Raw genomic sequence first — 17,607 nt, 5'->3', positions numbered from 1 at the left:
TCGCCCACCAAGTGAAATAATCAGTTGCAGTTAGAATGTATCGGTGTTTCTTTGAAGAATGAGGAAATATTTCACTGATAAAATCCAATCCCCATTGTTGGAATGGTTCTTAAACCACAGATAAAATCATTTCCCTATGCGGAGGGGATACATGGAGTGAAATCATTTTACTCGAAAAATTTACGGTGAAGATAGCAAGAAGAGTTGTAGACCTCCCTCATTCAAGCTCTTCTACTATCATCATTCAAGAATGTCCTGATGATGGATCCCTGTTGGGATTTGAAACATTGATGAAAAATGGTTTTTACTATGGGTTCTCCGGTTACTAAATTAGAAGATATAAACCATAGATGTCTTAAATCTAGAATCATTTCCCTATGCGGAGGGGATACATGGAGTGAAATCATTTTACTCGAAAAATTTAGGGTGAAGATAGCAAAAAGAGCTGCAGAACTCCCTCATTCAAGCTCTTCTACTATCATCATTCAAGAATGTCCTGATGATGGATCCCTATTGGGATTTGAAACGTTGACGAAAAATGGTTTTTACTGTGGATTCTCTAGTTACTATATTAGAAGATATAAACCACAGATGTCTTAAATCCAGAATCATTTCCCTATGCGAAGGGGATACATGGAGTGAAATTATTTTTCTCGAAAAATTTAGGGTGAAGATAGCAAGAAGAGCTGCAGACTTCCCTCATTCAAGCTCTTCTACTATCATCATTCAAGAATGTCCTAATGATGGATCACTGTTGGGAATTGAAACGTCGACGAAAAATGGTTTTTGCTGTGGGTTCTCTGGTTACTAAATTAGAAGATATAAACCACAGATGTCTTAAATCCAGAATCATTTCCCTATGCGAAGGGGATACATGGAGTGAAATCATTTTACTCGAAAAATTTAGGGTGAAGATAGCAAGAAGAGCTGCAGACCTCCCTCATTCAAGCTCTTCTACTATCATCATTCAAGAATGTCTTGATGATGGATCCATGTTGGGATTTGAAACGTTGACGAAAAATGGTTTTTTACTATGGGTTCTCCAGTTACTAAATTAGAAGATATAAACCACAGAGCCTTAAATCCATAATCATTTCCCTATGTGGAGGGGATACATGGAGTGAAATCATTTTACTCGAAAAATTTAGATTGAAGATAGCAAGAAGAGCTGCAGACCTCCCTCATTCAAGCTCTTCTACTATCATCATTCAAGAATGTCCTGATGATGGATCCCTATTGGGATTTGAAACATTGACGAAAAATGGTTTTTACTATGGGTTCTCCAGTTACTAAATTAGAAGATATAAACCACATATGTCTTAAATCTAGAATCCCTATGGAGAGGGGATACATGGAGTGAAATCATTTTACTCGAAAAATTTAGGGTGAAGATATCAAGAAGAGCTGTAGACCTCCCTCATTCAAGCTCTTCTACTATCATCATTCAAGAATGTCCTGATGATGGATACCTGTTGGGATTTGAAATTTTGACGAAAAATGGTTTTCACTGTGGGTTCTTCGATTACTAAATTAGAAGATATAAACCACAGATGCCTTAAATCCAGAATCATTTCCCTATGCGGAGGGGATACATGGAGTGAAATCATTTTACTCGAAAAATTTAGGGTGAAATAGCAAGAAGAGCTGTAGACCTCCCTCATTCAATCTCTTCTACTATCATCATTCAAGAATGTCCTGATGATGGATCCCTGTTGGGATTCGAAACGTTGATGAAAAATGGTTTTTACTGTGGGTTCTTCGGTTACTAAATTAGATGGTTCATCAACTGTTATGGTTAGCAATGGGGAAACTGAATTTTGATCACGACCATCACACTTTTGACATATAGGGAACTTTTGAGCATGGGCATGATCATCCTTGAATAATGTGGGCTAATCAAAATTGGCCCTCATAACCCTATGAGTTGTGGTTTTACCTGAAAATTTTCCACCTGCTAGTCCATCATGCATATCCTTTAACATCCTTTCTGAATATTGCTGCTCTAATCATCTAAGTATTACACTATCTTCCAGAAAAACATGCCATGTACTAGTTGGTAAAATAAATATTTAAGGAAAATTTACCTCTTTTGTTTGTTTGATAAATGAGAAGGAAAGGTTCCGTGCTCTAAATAATGTCGTATATCTAAATAAAAAGACATGTTTGCACTAGTGGAAGGAACTTGCCAAACATTATACATTTCTATTTCCTATTGCCATCCTGAAATATCTTCTTCTGGTGGGTCCATCGCTTCAGTTGCTAGTCAACAAAGACCATGGCCTTTGACAGTATGCACTACCTTGAACTCAAGATCATATTCTTGGAGGCACATCCTTCATTTTTCTCTCTTTTCACCCAAATCTTGTTGTACAAATAATTTTCTAATAGTTGGATGACACATGTAGATGATCGTATGATTTTTTAGGAGGTAAGGCCTATAATGTTCAACTTCTTTGTAAATAGCATATGCTTTCTTGTTAATAACGGGATAATTCAGTTCAGATCCCTGTAGAAAAACACTTATATTAGATATGAGACGTTCATTCCCATGATTATATTTTCATGTCAATAAGACCATGATAGATGAATCATAAGCAAAAGTGTATAATATGAAATCTTTTTTGAAATTAAGACTATATAAGGTTGGAGCAACAACAATGGCTTGCTTGATTTGGGAAAAAAATTATTTCTCCCTTTTATCCCATTTATTTGTAGCATCATTCTATATCATTTCCTGTAATGGTTTTACAATCTCTACATAGTCAGAGATGAACTTATGTAGGAGGGTGATCTTCCCCAAGAAAGATTGCATTTCTTTCTTATTTACACGAAAAATGATTTGAGAAATAGCTTTGACCACTTTAGCGATAGTTTCCATGGCCCTCTTCAACATGTAAGGAGGATCCTCTCTGAAGAGAATTTGGTATAATGGGGTGATCCCATTATACCATTATGCCAGTATATGAAGACCATCACCTTAGGATGTTTCGTTGCATTTATGTTAGTCCTTAATGCGAAAACCAGGATATTGGCCCAGTTGAATATTGTACCTCTAGTGGTGATGAAATACATGATAGGTACCCATGTCTCGAGGAAGGTATCGATGGTAGGCCTTTTGTACAATCGATTCATCATTACGACAATGAGTTGGTAGACTTTCTTCAGACCTTCCATCCTGTATACTTGGTCATTATTTACCGAGAACTTAGAAGGGTCTTGCCACCAAGTCCTTAAAATTTCCTTATTTTAAACTAGGAAGTATGACAACCATCTGGTATTGAATGATTCCTCCCTCTATGGAAACCTGTAATAAGCAGAAATCTTTGTCAAAGAGATGGATGCAAAAGGTTCACCTGTATGATTTCTTACTACCCACCAATCTGTCTCTATGTTCTGTATAATTCAATCAATGGTATTTTCACACGGGAAGACAGATAGATGTGAGGCCACTTTTGATCACAAAATCTAACCCACTCAGAAGATTTTTTCAAGAAGAAATAACTCATCAGAGAGGATCCCATTATACTAGTTTGTCTTTGAAGAGGATCCTCCTTGCATGTCAAAGAGGGTCATGGAAACTATCACTAAAGTGGTATATTGGTTCCCTATCCAGGTGGGCACATTCATCGAGGTCTTTAGCTCATACAAAACCCATCATATTGTTACAAGAGATATGTTAAAGATGACCACAGGTTTTTCAAAGACATTAAGGGGAAGAATAAGCCTTGGCTTGTATTCCTTCTCATTATTGGGCGTATACTGTTGAAAACTTCAAGGAAGTTGAGGCAGAAGCTAAGGACATAAATGGATTCCATTTTGTGACCTTTAATCACTGTACCTATGACCCCAGAAGGGTGGTAGCATCTCACTGCAAGAAGGCCAATTTTAACTAGTCATACCAAGGCACTAGGAAATCTCACAAGGATAAAGTCAGAAATTGGTACAATGCATCTAGGTAGTTCAACCCAAGCGAAAAACATGAATAGGAGGATGAGAAAGTTGATCATTCCCAAGAGAATGTAAGCCTACAAGAAAGAGAAAGAAATAGCAACAAAATATAGGAGGGAAACTGAATAAGCACAAAGGTGAAGAAACAAAAGATCCTCTGAGCGAACAAGATGAGGGTGAAGATGATGAAACTTTAGAGGAGATAAATGTGACCTTAGCCAGGAAAAATCAGGATCTGAAGAGAAAAAGAGAAGAATAACTAATATGGTCATATAAATTAGGAGACTAGTAGCTTGAAGACCAGCCTGAGAAGCAAAAACAAGAGGAAGAAAGAAGGAAGAAAGAATAGGAGGAAGAACGAATGAAAATACAAGAAGAGGAATGGAGTGCCTGAGAGGAAGAAGAAAAGAAAAGGTGGGAGAAAAAAGAATTGGAGGAGAAACAAAAATATGAAGAAGAGCTCAAGAAGAAACAAGAATAGGAAGAGAAATAAAAGCAGAGATAGCAGAAGGAACAAAGGAAGAAGGCTAAAGAGGAAAACAAAAGGGGTGAAGAAGAAGAAATCAAGAGACAATAAGAAGAGGTTGATATGAAAGATCAATAAGAGTTCGAACATCAACAACATCTCAATGAGAAAGACTAACTTCCCTCGATAGATGTTACCCCATCCACTCCCATCACTGGAGGGCATATTCCTCTTAAGGAGTTAGGCATTCCTGATGAGGTGGAAGAGGAGGTGTTGGACCTAACCAGGCTTACCTTTGATCAAGTCAATTGTAAGATCATGCAAGAAATAAGGAAATATTATGCTAGGAACCCTGTGAGGCCTATGTCCATGACCACAAAAAATGAAATAGTCCTAGATACCACGATAAATCCTAAAATGATTGCCTCAGATGGGACCACCTTTGTAACTACAACTGAGTTGAATGTGGGAAGAATGAGCAAGCAGATTGTAGAAATCCAAGGCAAGCTCTATGCATATGAACAAAGAGATGCCAGAGAAGAAGAAGACAGGATGAGGCTAGAAGAAGATAATATATCACCTCACTTATCCCACTCGACTGCGAAGGAATTGTAGGCCGTGAAGGAAGAAGCTGAACCATGACAGGAGCCATGGAAGTGCTCTACAAGGAGATGTTGAAGCTACATCACATTGTGTCCCCTATCCTAGCCATATAGGCCAACATGAAGGAAAAATCCTCCATGTTGAAATAAGTTGTTACATCTCTAGAAAATATTCATGAGTGGAAAGATAAGGTTTCATAGGCACCAACAGTTCTCCCAAAGAAATATTTTATTACCACCCAGAACGACAAAGTCCAGCTACACATTAGGATCCAATCATGGGATAAGCTAGCTAGGGATGTTGACAAAGTTCTTGCTTCTTACAAACATCTTCTAAGTGGGTTAGAGTCTATGATCAAAATTCATGGTATAATGGGGTGATGGTATTGTTGAGGTTTCGTTCTCCTTGTAAATATAAGGCAATGTACTTTGGTAGCTCGCCTCTATGCTGCTTTTGATGCTCTTCCGGGAAGGCTTGACTATTGGGGGTGCCATCTTGCCGGAGAGAGGATATTAAAATGCACTCGAGATCAACGTTACCTAACGTGTCAAATAAACAAACACACGATGACAGAAACAACATGAATAATTAAAAACTAGAAGAAAAACAAAAATCAAGGCTTTAGAACTTCTAAGAAGGTCCTGAGGAGGAATTATGCTGAAGAGAGGTTGTTGGGTCGCATAGGTCAAGGGTCACTGGAACTGAGAGGGTAAGATTCGCAACTTAGAGACTAGGGTAGGTTAGGTCGCATGGTCACAAGCATCGATGGATCGCAAGGGTCGTTGGGTCATGAAGGTCACTGGGTTATGAGGTAAGGGAGGTCGCAAGGTCACTACAGTTGCGAGATGGCAAAATTTTTCCTATAGTGGCTTTTGGCTATGCGACATGTTCTTCAGTGTGGCTTAGTGGAAGGGTCGAGGCACAAAATGAGGTCGTAGGGATTTTCTTGGGCTAAAATTTAATTCACTGAGATGGGGAGCACAACTAGGAGAGAGATGGGACTTGAAATCTAGGAAAAAGGAGTTCAGATGGGTGAATACTTGACTAGAGGGTTGCAAGGTCGAAATGAGCTATGGGGGGTCATGAAAGGCAGATAAAATCCCCCAAATCAGGGAAGGTGTAGATTCAGGGGGTAGAAAAGGGAAAGTGGCAATGAATAATGATAACAAGGGAGCAAAAACGTCACTTACTTGGAAGGGTCTCACGCCTCTCTGAGTCGCCAAGCTTCTTTGTCCCGTGAGTGCCCAAATAAAATTGCCAAATGACCGATCGGATGAACTGTTTATATAAAAAATCGTACGTGCGAGATCCGAGTGGGATCGCATAGGTCTTCGGGTCACAAGGGGTGTATATTCATGCCTTTGTGACTTATCAAATTTACGACCTAACGACCTCCAACAACAAGGTTGATAAGTCACGAAGCCATGAACTCACAAGATTAGTTGAGGAGGTGAGTGTGCGACCTTGCGACCCATGACCCCATTAGGGAATGGTTGTGAGGTCGCATATTCACATGATCAGTGAAAGGTCACAAAGTTTTCATTGTGACCTAGCGACTTTACTTAGTCAAAAGGAGTCAGGTTGTAGGGTCAAAAAGTTTAGGCACATGAAAGCTTACTTGATGTGACTTGTGACCTAAACAAAAAAAGTGAATTTTGAGTCCCCAAAAGTTAGGCTTGTAACAGGGTCTAGGGGGCTTGGATTACTGTCAGAATGTCAATATGGAGCTTTGGAAGCGAGTGACATGTATGGACCCCAAAATTTTGAAAGGTCAGGAATTTTGGAGGGTTGTTGCAGCTGCTACAACAATTAGCGATTCGTTACCATAACCTCAGTATCTGTACTTACGCTTGATGTTGGGATGAAGTGGAACTTTGTGAGTGTATCATTCCAAGATCACGGGTCCCACTGACATCTTTAGGTTACCCTTAGTATTGATCAAAAGTCCCTTGCTAATTTGACTCAGCTTGTTAGCACACAGGGTAAAGACATTCACGATGGCTTAAAATAGGGGTCTGGATAATGATATGAGCTGTAAAGGTTTTCTATATTGTGATTATAGGTCTCTGGTCTTGATTCATGGCCAGTGACCCTTAACAGTACCTTGATGGAGTCACTACCTAGAAATCACAAATGTTGCTCCACTGCTAGCGAGCCTGGATAGTACCCTGCCAAAGTTGCTTCATCACCTCTCTGCACAGGAAGCCTTTCAAGCCTTTTGCCCTTATTTTATTCTCTTACTCATGCTCATTGGAACTTATTTCTTAGGAACTTATCTACCTGGGCAGTTGAGGCATTTTGACATATTTTATTTTGCAAGAGAGGTTGTTTTTGGTTTTTCAAAGACTTTATTGTTTTCCCAAAATATGTGTTTCTCATTAAAGTTTTCCTTTCCCTCTTCTTGGTCCATCCAAATAAACAAATTCATTCAAACTATATATCCAAGTCAATAGTAGGGTCTAACTGTTGAAAGATATGGTGTTATGGATGACCATGGTTCCCCACTGAAATAGATCTCCGCACTTCACCTTGGTCGTGACTTTAAGGATGATCAAGTGCAGGTACAAAAATAAGTACAACTCAACCATTGGCATAGAGGCTACCTCAACCCTAGGGTGTCTTACTCAGGAAATTTTCTAAAATATTTTATTCAGGTTAGAATATTTATTAAAGAATGAAGATACAATGATCAAAAGGCATAAAGAAGGTGAAAGCACAAATGAAAAAGGAGGGATATAGCTAATAAAAGCATGGAAAACAAAGAGAAAAGAAATTATATTACAAGGGTGGAAAATATGCTATGAGAGCTGTTAGGTGAAGTAAAATTTAAGGTCATGGCCATTCATGGGGAGGGATTCGACCCTCCCTTCTAAGGTCTGCAGTCTGTAGGTATGTTGGCTTTCCTTAACATGAAACAGACCAATCCATAAGGCCTGAAATTTGGTGTGTTTACCTTTGTCCTCATGAGCCTTATCCCATTTGAGGACTAGGTCACCCACATTAAACTCATTACTCCCAAAGAATTTTTTATCAAACCACCTCTTGATTCAGCTTTGGTGAATGACAAACTTCTCCCTAGCCTTCTATCTTTCTTCCTCCAGTTTGAGAAAGGTATCGATTCAGTTTTGCATAGTAGGGCAAGGCGTGCCTCGCGACTCTTGTGACAACTAGAGAGTGGGTAGGTACAACTTGGACTATAAAATGGATTCTTTCTCGTAAACTAGGAAATAAGGGGATGTTCCAAGAAATGGTTTCAGGGTGATACAATCGGCCCACAGGGAATTTTTCAGGGCATTGTGATAGTTTGTTTGGCGTGAAAACGAGTTTTCCTGGATAATGTGGATCAATTTTTTGTTGGTGGACTTTGTTAGGCCATTTCCTTGGGGTTAATAGTTAGCTGAATGTTTCAAAACAATGCCATTTTCCAAAGAAAAATCATATAACCTTAAAGATGAGAAATAAGTAGCATTATAAAAAACAAGGGAGGTTGGAACACCAAACCTGGTCACGATGTACTGATTGAAAAAATATATTACCTCTTTGTCATTGATTTGCAATAATGGGATAGCTTCCACCCACCTCGTGAAATAGTCTATAGCCATGAGGATATACCTTTTTTGTTTCAATGAGTGCCGCATGATCTCTCCGATGAAATGTAACTCCCACTAGTGAAATGGTTCTTCTACTTCTATAGACTAGAGTGGAGTGGCCAACTGAGATTTTATTCCAACATACTTTTGGAAAATGGGGCATTTTCAAACATACATGTGTGCGTCATTGAAAAGGGTAGGCCAGTAAAAATCATCCCTCATGATATTATGTGTTGTTGTATCTCCAGTATAATGGCCTCCTATCGGCCCATCATGTAGCTCCTTTAGCACCCGCTAGACTTCATCAAATTCCAAACATTTGAGTAATATGCCATTGTGGTGTTTGTGAAATAGATTCCCTTGTATCGACGGGTAAGATGCGACTTTGAGTCTCACAACCCTTAATTTTTTGTTTCACGGACATAGTAGGAGGCAAGGCCCGTTGTCCTAAAACTTGTTTCAGGGTGGCATACCAAGAGACATGTGGTCATTTTGGTACATCTTGATTTCATGGTCCCAAACTTCTTGCTCTTCATCTTGTTGATCTATAGCTTGAGCGGCCAATTTACATAATCCATATGCTTTAACTGTGTGAGCCGTCTTGAATTCAAAGTCATACTCCTGAAGGAAATTCATCCAATTAGCTCTTCGTTCACCCAAATATTATTGGATGAATAGTTACCTAACGGTCGGATGAGGGATGAACACTATTATGTGGTTCTTTAGAATGTAGGGTATGAGATGTTTAACCACTTTGTAAACACGTATGCTAGTTTATCCATGTCTGGGTAGTTGAGTTCCAGAACTTGAAATCTCGTGCTCATGAAGGATATAGGCCACTCATTATTGTTACCATCCTTCTGAGTAAGCACAACAACTAGGTATGACTCTGAGGCGAAAGTGTATAAGATGAAATCTTTTTCGAACTATGGGCTATGTAGAGAAGGGGATTTTGTGATAGCTTTCTTGATATGGTTAAATGCTTCCTTCTCTTATTGGTTCCATTTAAATCCCTTATCCTTCTTTATCATGTTTTTCAAGGGCTTAACGATCTGGGAAAAATCATAAATAAATTTGTGGAGGAATTTGATTTTACCCAGGAAGGATTGCATACCTTTCTTGCAACTAGGGAGTGGGATTTGCATGATAGATTTTAAACATTTAGGATCCATAGCGATTCCACCTTTGGTTACGATATGCCTAAGGAGGTTACCTTTTGATATAGAAAATATGCTTTTCTTGGGGTTCAGTGAAATTTCATACTTCTGACAACACTCGGATATCTGCTTTAAATGGTGGAGGTGATCTAATCTCTTCTTTGTAAACACAATGACATTATCCAGATACACCACTACACTCTAAACCATTAGTCCCCTGAAAGTGATATCCATCACCCTATGGAATATTTCTTTAGCATTGATGAGGCCGAAGGGTATGTGCCAAAATGAAAATGTCCCCCACTTCATCTTGAAAGTTGTCCTTAAACGATCCGGTTCGGTGACCAGCACCTCATTGTATCTAGAGAAACCATTAAGAAAGGAACAAATTTATGAACTAGATACTGTCTGAAGAATTTGTTACATGGAGGGGACCGGATAGTTATCTTTATTTGAAGCTTGTTTTAAGTTCTGAAAGTTGACACATAACCAAATTTCACCCTAATGCTTCCGTACAAGAATCAAATTTGAGACCCAAGTGGAGTGCCTGAATTTGAAAATGATGTGTGCATCCAATAGCTTCCTCAACTCCTTGTGAATAAGAGGTTCTAGTGTCGGGTGCATGTTTCTCGTTTCTGCTGGAATGGTTTGATTCCTTCCTTTATAGGTATAACATGCTAAATGATGTGGGTGTCATACATCTTTAGGTCACCATACATCTAGGAAAACACATCTCAATACTTTCTGAACAGTTTGATAAATGATTGCCTCTCATCGAGCAAACATCCAATACCAAGGTTGATAAAATTTGGGTCAGCTTTAGTTCCAAGATTGATTTATTGATGAGAAAGTGTGGATTTTTGAGTGTTGGTATTCAAGGGACCACGGAAATGGTTCTTCAGATTGAATAAATTCTCCAACGTAACAACACCTTTTGGAATGGGATTTCCCTTGTGCTCATCTACTTTTCATTGTAAGGATTTTTCATGCTCTTCCTCATCTATTGCCGCATCCTTGAAAACCTTAGCGTTAGCCATAAAATCAAGTATATGTTGATCATCATTGAAAATACATAGATTAGTTACATTATCCCAGACAACAAGCTTATAAAAAATCTCAATAGAAAAACCATATCTTAAAGGCTTAAACCTAGTTGCGACATTAGATAAAGTGTCAGTAATGAAATTATTGACCCTAGGGACAAAATTGATACCAAAATCTTTAAAATAAGAAATTAAGCGCCATACCTCCTATTAATATTTTTTTAGATGTGGTGAAAAACAATGACTAGTATTCTGTTCCTACCTTGTTATAATATCAGAATCACCGATCACCTTCAAACATTCAAATTTTAGGTCAATAGCCTTTTTTAGCTAAGGATCAGTGCCTCATACTCTGCAGTGTTGTTAGTGCACTAAAATTCTAACCTACAAGAAATTAAAAATTTGTTTTTTTGGGGGTCCATAAGGATACAGCTGACACTGACTCCATCATGAGTTTTAGACCCATCATAATATAAAGTCCAAATTTCATTCTTAGTTACATCAATATTAAGAGTATTTACATTTATAATACAAGGTTCATTAGCATCAACTGGAAGGTGAGGAAAGAGTTATAGTTGCAAGTCTGGTGGAATAGGCGATGGCAAGGCTTCATAGAACCCAATACTTGTTTCCAAAAATCACATTCCCAGCTCTTCCTGAGCGAAACTAATTGGCTCATTTGAGGCTTCCATATCAGTGACCATATGCTTCATGAATGGCTCGCTACTGAATATAATATGGTTATTATTACCTTTATAAGGCAGCCATAAGGGGGAAAAATCGGTTGCAAAATATCCCTAGAGCTTACTTGACCATTCTCTACTAAGAAATAACCCATACGCCTCTAGGATGTCAACCACCACTATGTCAATGCATTGATGCACCCTAGAATCAGAAGATAGCCTGATTATCACATTGTTTAATTCTTCGACTGCGGGAACTTGAGATCTATCCAATTGAATTATTTTGGCATCCATCTTCTCAGGATAGATGTTCAACCTTTTACAAACCGATAAAGGCATGACATTAGTTTATGCACCAGAATCAACAAGACAGTTGTGCACATTGTAGTCAAAGATCTCAAACGTTAGGAGAAACGGGGGGGTTGAGCCTCTCAAATTTGCATTAGTGGCACTAACAATGGACTAGAGGTTAACTGAGGTCTGGGATTGACTTAGTGAGCTAACTTTTGAGGATGAAGTGGACCTATTGGTGTCAGGAAAGGTAGTGAAGGTTTTAAAAATTAACTCATGCTGGTTGGCTATATTTGCGAGCTCATATAACGAAATATTGGCATGCGTTCTCTTCATATATTCAATGATGTTGTACCCCAAGTCTCACTTAGAATTTACTTCTATAGATGCTTGTGGGATGGAAGGGGTCTGTGCAGACTTAGTTGAGGTTTCGGGAATCGAGTTGGTGGCCTTACTACTAACCGAAGAATCTTTGGGATTTTGGCTCAACAAAGGCATATAATCATCTTCTACTTAAGAGATTAGATCATAATCATCAGCTGAAATAGGGTGTCTTAAGGCTACCCTACCTTCACCCACCAACTATTCAACAATTTTCACATAAGGCTGGGAACCCACCAACTATAATACAACATCCCAACATCTCTAGGGATTTGGACATAGATAGTCTCAATTCATATGTGTAGAGAGAGAGATATAGTTAATAATATGGAGAGTTTATCAATTGTGTTACATTTGAAGGAATAATAGTGAACTTTCTAATATATTAGTGGAGTCTTCCACCCATGTTCTTAGCCCAAATTGCATGACACTACCATTAGGTGTTATCAACTCACTAGCCATACGTGCCTCCACCTCCCAAAGGTTATCAACCAACATAGTCTCTAGTGGATTTATAAGCCCTATAAGGCACAACCACTAATATGTGATTATAACTCAACAAGCCCCATGGGTTTCGTAGCTGACTATCATTAGAGTTTCTCTTCTCCCTAAATTATCTCAGTCCTCATATATTTTCCTACCCTCTCAGAAATTCAACTTTCTCATCCAAGAGCCTCATGACCTCCCTCTCTTTTCCCGTCCCCTTATCTTCCTATGCATATGAGTCGTGGGTGTTTTCCACATAATAACCTCTCAAACTCCACTTCTTTCTTCGGTAGGATCCTCTCAAGATCCTTCGTTCATTTTTTTCTTTCTCTATACATACATGGTCCTTTTTTTCCTTAGTGAATGAGAGAATGTGAATAGATTGAATACTCTCCCTACCTTCCCTTCATTCTTCATTATAATTGAATGAAGAAATATCTCCTCCCCTTCTTGGCCACAATGGTTATGTCCTTTCCTGAGTGGTCTATGCAGACCAACCACCTTGACAGTGCAACCATATTTTGCATTAAGAATTTGTCCTTTTCTTTCTTGTAGCCTTTTCCCAACAGGAACGGGTTTGTCCTTATCTATCTAGTTGATTTTAATACATAGTTAGTTGCATTAAAACCACTCACTCATACCATGAATGATTTTTAAAGAAATTAAATTCCTCAAGCAATATCCCTCATCAAGTAATGGAATCTGTGTCTCTCTCTCAACCATTTTAATTTATAATTACATCATTACAAGGAGAAATTTTTACAAGGGGAATTAGCCTACAAAGGATGCCAAAGAATGACTCTACTGAAATATGATTTCACTTAGCTTTAATTTACTATGTTAGAATAAGAGTAGCAATAACTTAATTTGGTTGTTTTTATTTTACTTTTCTAGGATAGACTAGCTGTTAAGAAGAAAGTGACAAGTTTTTTTTTATAGTTTTCCACCTTAATTCTTGAAGAAAGATTGGAAAATAAGGAAAGCATCTCTTTGAAAATTTTCAAGTGTAATACAATATTCATGCTCATCTTTTACCAATGTGCTTCTTATGAATCATTGGTGGCTTGCTTTTTTATGGGCTTGATGCTTGCCTTAGTTTAGGTTCAATAAAGCTCATGATCATCGACATATGCTAACTTTGATAAAGATGAAACTTATTCATGCTCTTTAATATTCATATTAAGAACATGTTGCTTCTTTAAAACATGAAATTTGGAGAATATCGAGATCTCTAAGGTAAACCATAATGAGATTCTTCAACGTAAATTTCATATGCTTATTTTCATCATTTACTATTTTCATTCTAATTTTAGTTTCAATTTTGTTTAAGTATTTTCTAGTCCGAGTGCTAGTTGTGCAGGTTTTTGCAAGTTTCGTTGAAAGTTTAATTTTGCTACCAACTTATAAATCCATTAGTTTACTTTGCATGCCTTCTAGTTCAATGAAACATTTGTGATGATGCTCAAATTGAAAACAAGTTACATCAAGGAGTCTTTGAAAGTTTATCCTATTTTCATTCAATATCTTGTTCATTTTCTTTTCAAAAATTATTGTAAGTGTCATCTTCAACAAATAATCTTTAAGGTTTAAACTTTGAAGAAATATATTTCAAAGGAAAGGGGCATCTAATTTGACTTCATTTTTTACTCATAATTGCCCCTTAGATTTAGGATTTCCTTTTCAATAATTTTTTTTAATTAATTATAACAATAAAATACATAATCAACCATGATCTCAACATAAATGAAAACACCTTATACTCTTTCTTTTGGTTGATATATATTCTCATATTTTTTCATGTTTGGGATTTCATGATTCACGACTTAGTTGTATTCCTTGTCTTTTGGGTTTTCATTTTCTTTTCTTAATTTGCAAATTCTCATTAATAGTTCGATTTCATTTCTTAGTTTAATTGGTTTTCGTGATTTTTTCCAAAATCTATATGGGGGAAATATTTTCCTGCACAACACCAATTGGTTTATATGGGAAATATTTACTATATAATTTCAATAGGATTTCATTTATCTAATGTTCAACTCTGTCAAATTTTCACTTTCTTGCACATCAAACATTAACTATGGGAACATTAAAATGTGATCCGATTATTATAAATTCACCTTTATAAAGGAACTAATTGTCTACAGTCCTTATTTTGAATCCCTCACATACCTCTTCACAATTAAATTTTCTACTTTGGTAGATGCAGAGAACACTAGTGGGATTAAACTTAACTAGTACTACATAAATTTTCTTAAATATAAAACCTCTTGTACCACCCCGCTCTCTTCATCCAATTGCTAAAAGAAATTCTCCAAATATGATATTCAAAATAGTGGCACATAAGAGAGTTGAAAGCACATATGTGTGGGAAGTACAACCAAACCCGTTAGGGCTATGGATGCTTGTTGGAAGTGGGTCCATGCTTGTATAGCACCAAAATACCTTCATCGAGGCTATGGATGCTTGCGAGCAACAAAGCGATGTTGAGAAAAGAGGTAATTTTATATTCAATAGATGCATACTAATCCTAAAAAACCTCCTAGCTATATTTGTTATATAATAGTAGATATAGGATAAAATAATAATTATTCCCTATATTTGGATTCATTGTTTTAAAACTGAGCATTCAATTAATTTCATTTCTTAAGAGATTGTCTTACTTTGATTGGTCTTGTGTTGAACCTTTGGAAATGGTGTAATATGTGAGAATACTTTGGAATCTTTTATTTCGATATTTGATAAATTTAAACATATTATTCTAAACCAGATGATGGGCCTCTAAAATAGACATAAATTAAGGCCCATGCCTCTAAATTACACATAAATTAAGGCTCATATGACCATCCTTTAGCACATTAAATCTCTGTTTTGCATTAGATAATGTATTTTTTACTTTAATATTTTCATTAGGAAGGTTTATGGATAATTATATATTGTGCCTAACATTATTTATTTTTGTGGAATATTGTGAGAATATTGGGCATTATGGAGATTTAGAGGATGAGATAATCTAGGGACCTTCTCCCTACAACAGGAGGATCAATACTAAATAATAAATCAAGATATTCTGAAATTATGGCACAGATTGTGGAGCTCCAATGATTAAGAAAATATAGGAATGTGTTCCCTGCCATTTAATGAAGTTTCCTAATATTGGGAACCATATCCACTAATCAAGGGATTTTGGTGGGGAAATCTTCCTCCTTTCATGGGGGATGATTCCTAATCATTTTGTATAATTACCAAGTCAAATTATCCTCTAGGGGTTGATTTTTATTAGTCTTATTGTGGAGAGAACTTGTATTTTTGTAGCTCCCCTTTCATTTTCTGTAGGGATGTAATTGTATTGATGGAAATAATGAAGATTGGTGACATGCTTAGGCTTTAAATATTGGTATCCTTCATAGGAATCTGATTTTCCTTGGAATTGATCATTCCAAGAGCCTCAGAGCCTTTTTGTATCATTTACTTTTATTCCTTTCACTTCTTATTGACATGCATCTCTTGTTCTTGTATTTTTTCTATTTCTACATTTAATATTAATGATTTCTTGTTGTAGGATTGGGTTAAATGGTTGAAATAATTTATTTTGCAGGATTACAAGCAAAATTTCATAATTGTAACAACTTTGGAAGGTCATAGTAATCATTGAGATACTTGGATTAGTTTGCTTATTCCCAAATCTAGATTTTTCGAAGTCCCTTGTGGCAAATAACAACAAATTTCTACTATTTTTTATAGCATGCTAACGAGATTCAACTAAGTTGATTACACTTGCATTAGATCACAAAAATATTCTAGTTAATAACAAAAATTATCCCATTTCATTTGTACTTTATTAGGTTAGGCATTTGATAGATTTACTAGCTCACTAGTTCTCGAATTTCTAGATTTTAGACTAGTAATTTTATGTCATTTTTTAGCATGGGCTAACAGATATATTTTTGAGTTATTCCACTTGGAATGGAGACCTAAGACATCCTAGTCAACAAAAAAATTCGTCCCGTCCAATTTGGATTTGATTTGATTGGTCATTCGGTGAATTATAGTTTCATGTAGTAAATCTGTTGTTTCTTGTAGTACTCTTCCAACATGTATATACTTGCTCTGGTTTTCTCAAAAATATTAGTTTTGGTCCCTTAGGGTTGAATCATGATCCCCTAGGCTCTAAAAAAATGATTAGGGAAGACTAAAGACCACTTAGGACTTGCATCTTTACCCATTCAAAACATTTCAACGATTTGAGATAATAGAAAAATTTATGAAATAGATAATAGAATGATGATTGCCACATTCGATGAACTATGTTAATTGGTCTAAACTCTTTGAAATGTAATGGTTGACATTTACTTCATGAACTTTACTTTACGCAATTAGAATACGTTTCTTTCCTTGTATTTTCTTTCTTACAATAGGTTAAGGTTTACATTCCGAGCATTTCATCTTTTTGCAATTAGTTTAGGATTTGATTTCATTACATGCACTCCACTACATTGTGACAACGAAGGAACGACACATTGTATGTTGCACATATAGTGTCGATACCTCTCAAGTTTGTACGAACTCCAGGTTGATAACTAAAGTTGGTAACCTTGGGAGGTGTAGCATTGTTGTTGCAATACTGAGGCTCATCACTTTTTGGCGCCATTGTCGAGGAGGTGTCAAAGTATGCATTATTTTCTTCCCTAGTTGATTCATTTCTTTTTACTTTTTGCTAGAACAAAAAGTATTTGCATTATGCATATTTCATTTCAAAAATAGAAGAGTGCATTGCACTAGTGTTTTCATTCCATCATAAAAACAAAAAAAAATCTCCAGCACCATCCCACCCCCCATTTGATCACGTCGTGTAGTAACAGCCACATCACCATTCATTTTTGTAGGTATAAGAAGAAGAGGAAATATAAAAGATGGAAGAGATGGATGGAGAAGGATGGAGATGATTACAATGAAGAAGAT

The sequence above is a fragment of the Pinus tabuliformis genome, chromosome 8 (genome assembly GCF_031772625.1).
Source record: "Pinus tabuliformis cultivar Carrire ecotype Pingquan chromosome 8, CPIR1, whole genome shotgun sequence".
NCBI lineage: Eukaryota > Viridiplantae > Streptophyta > Pinopsida > Pinales > Pinaceae > Pinus > Pinus tabuliformis.
This window is presented reverse-complemented; position numbering follows the sequence as displayed.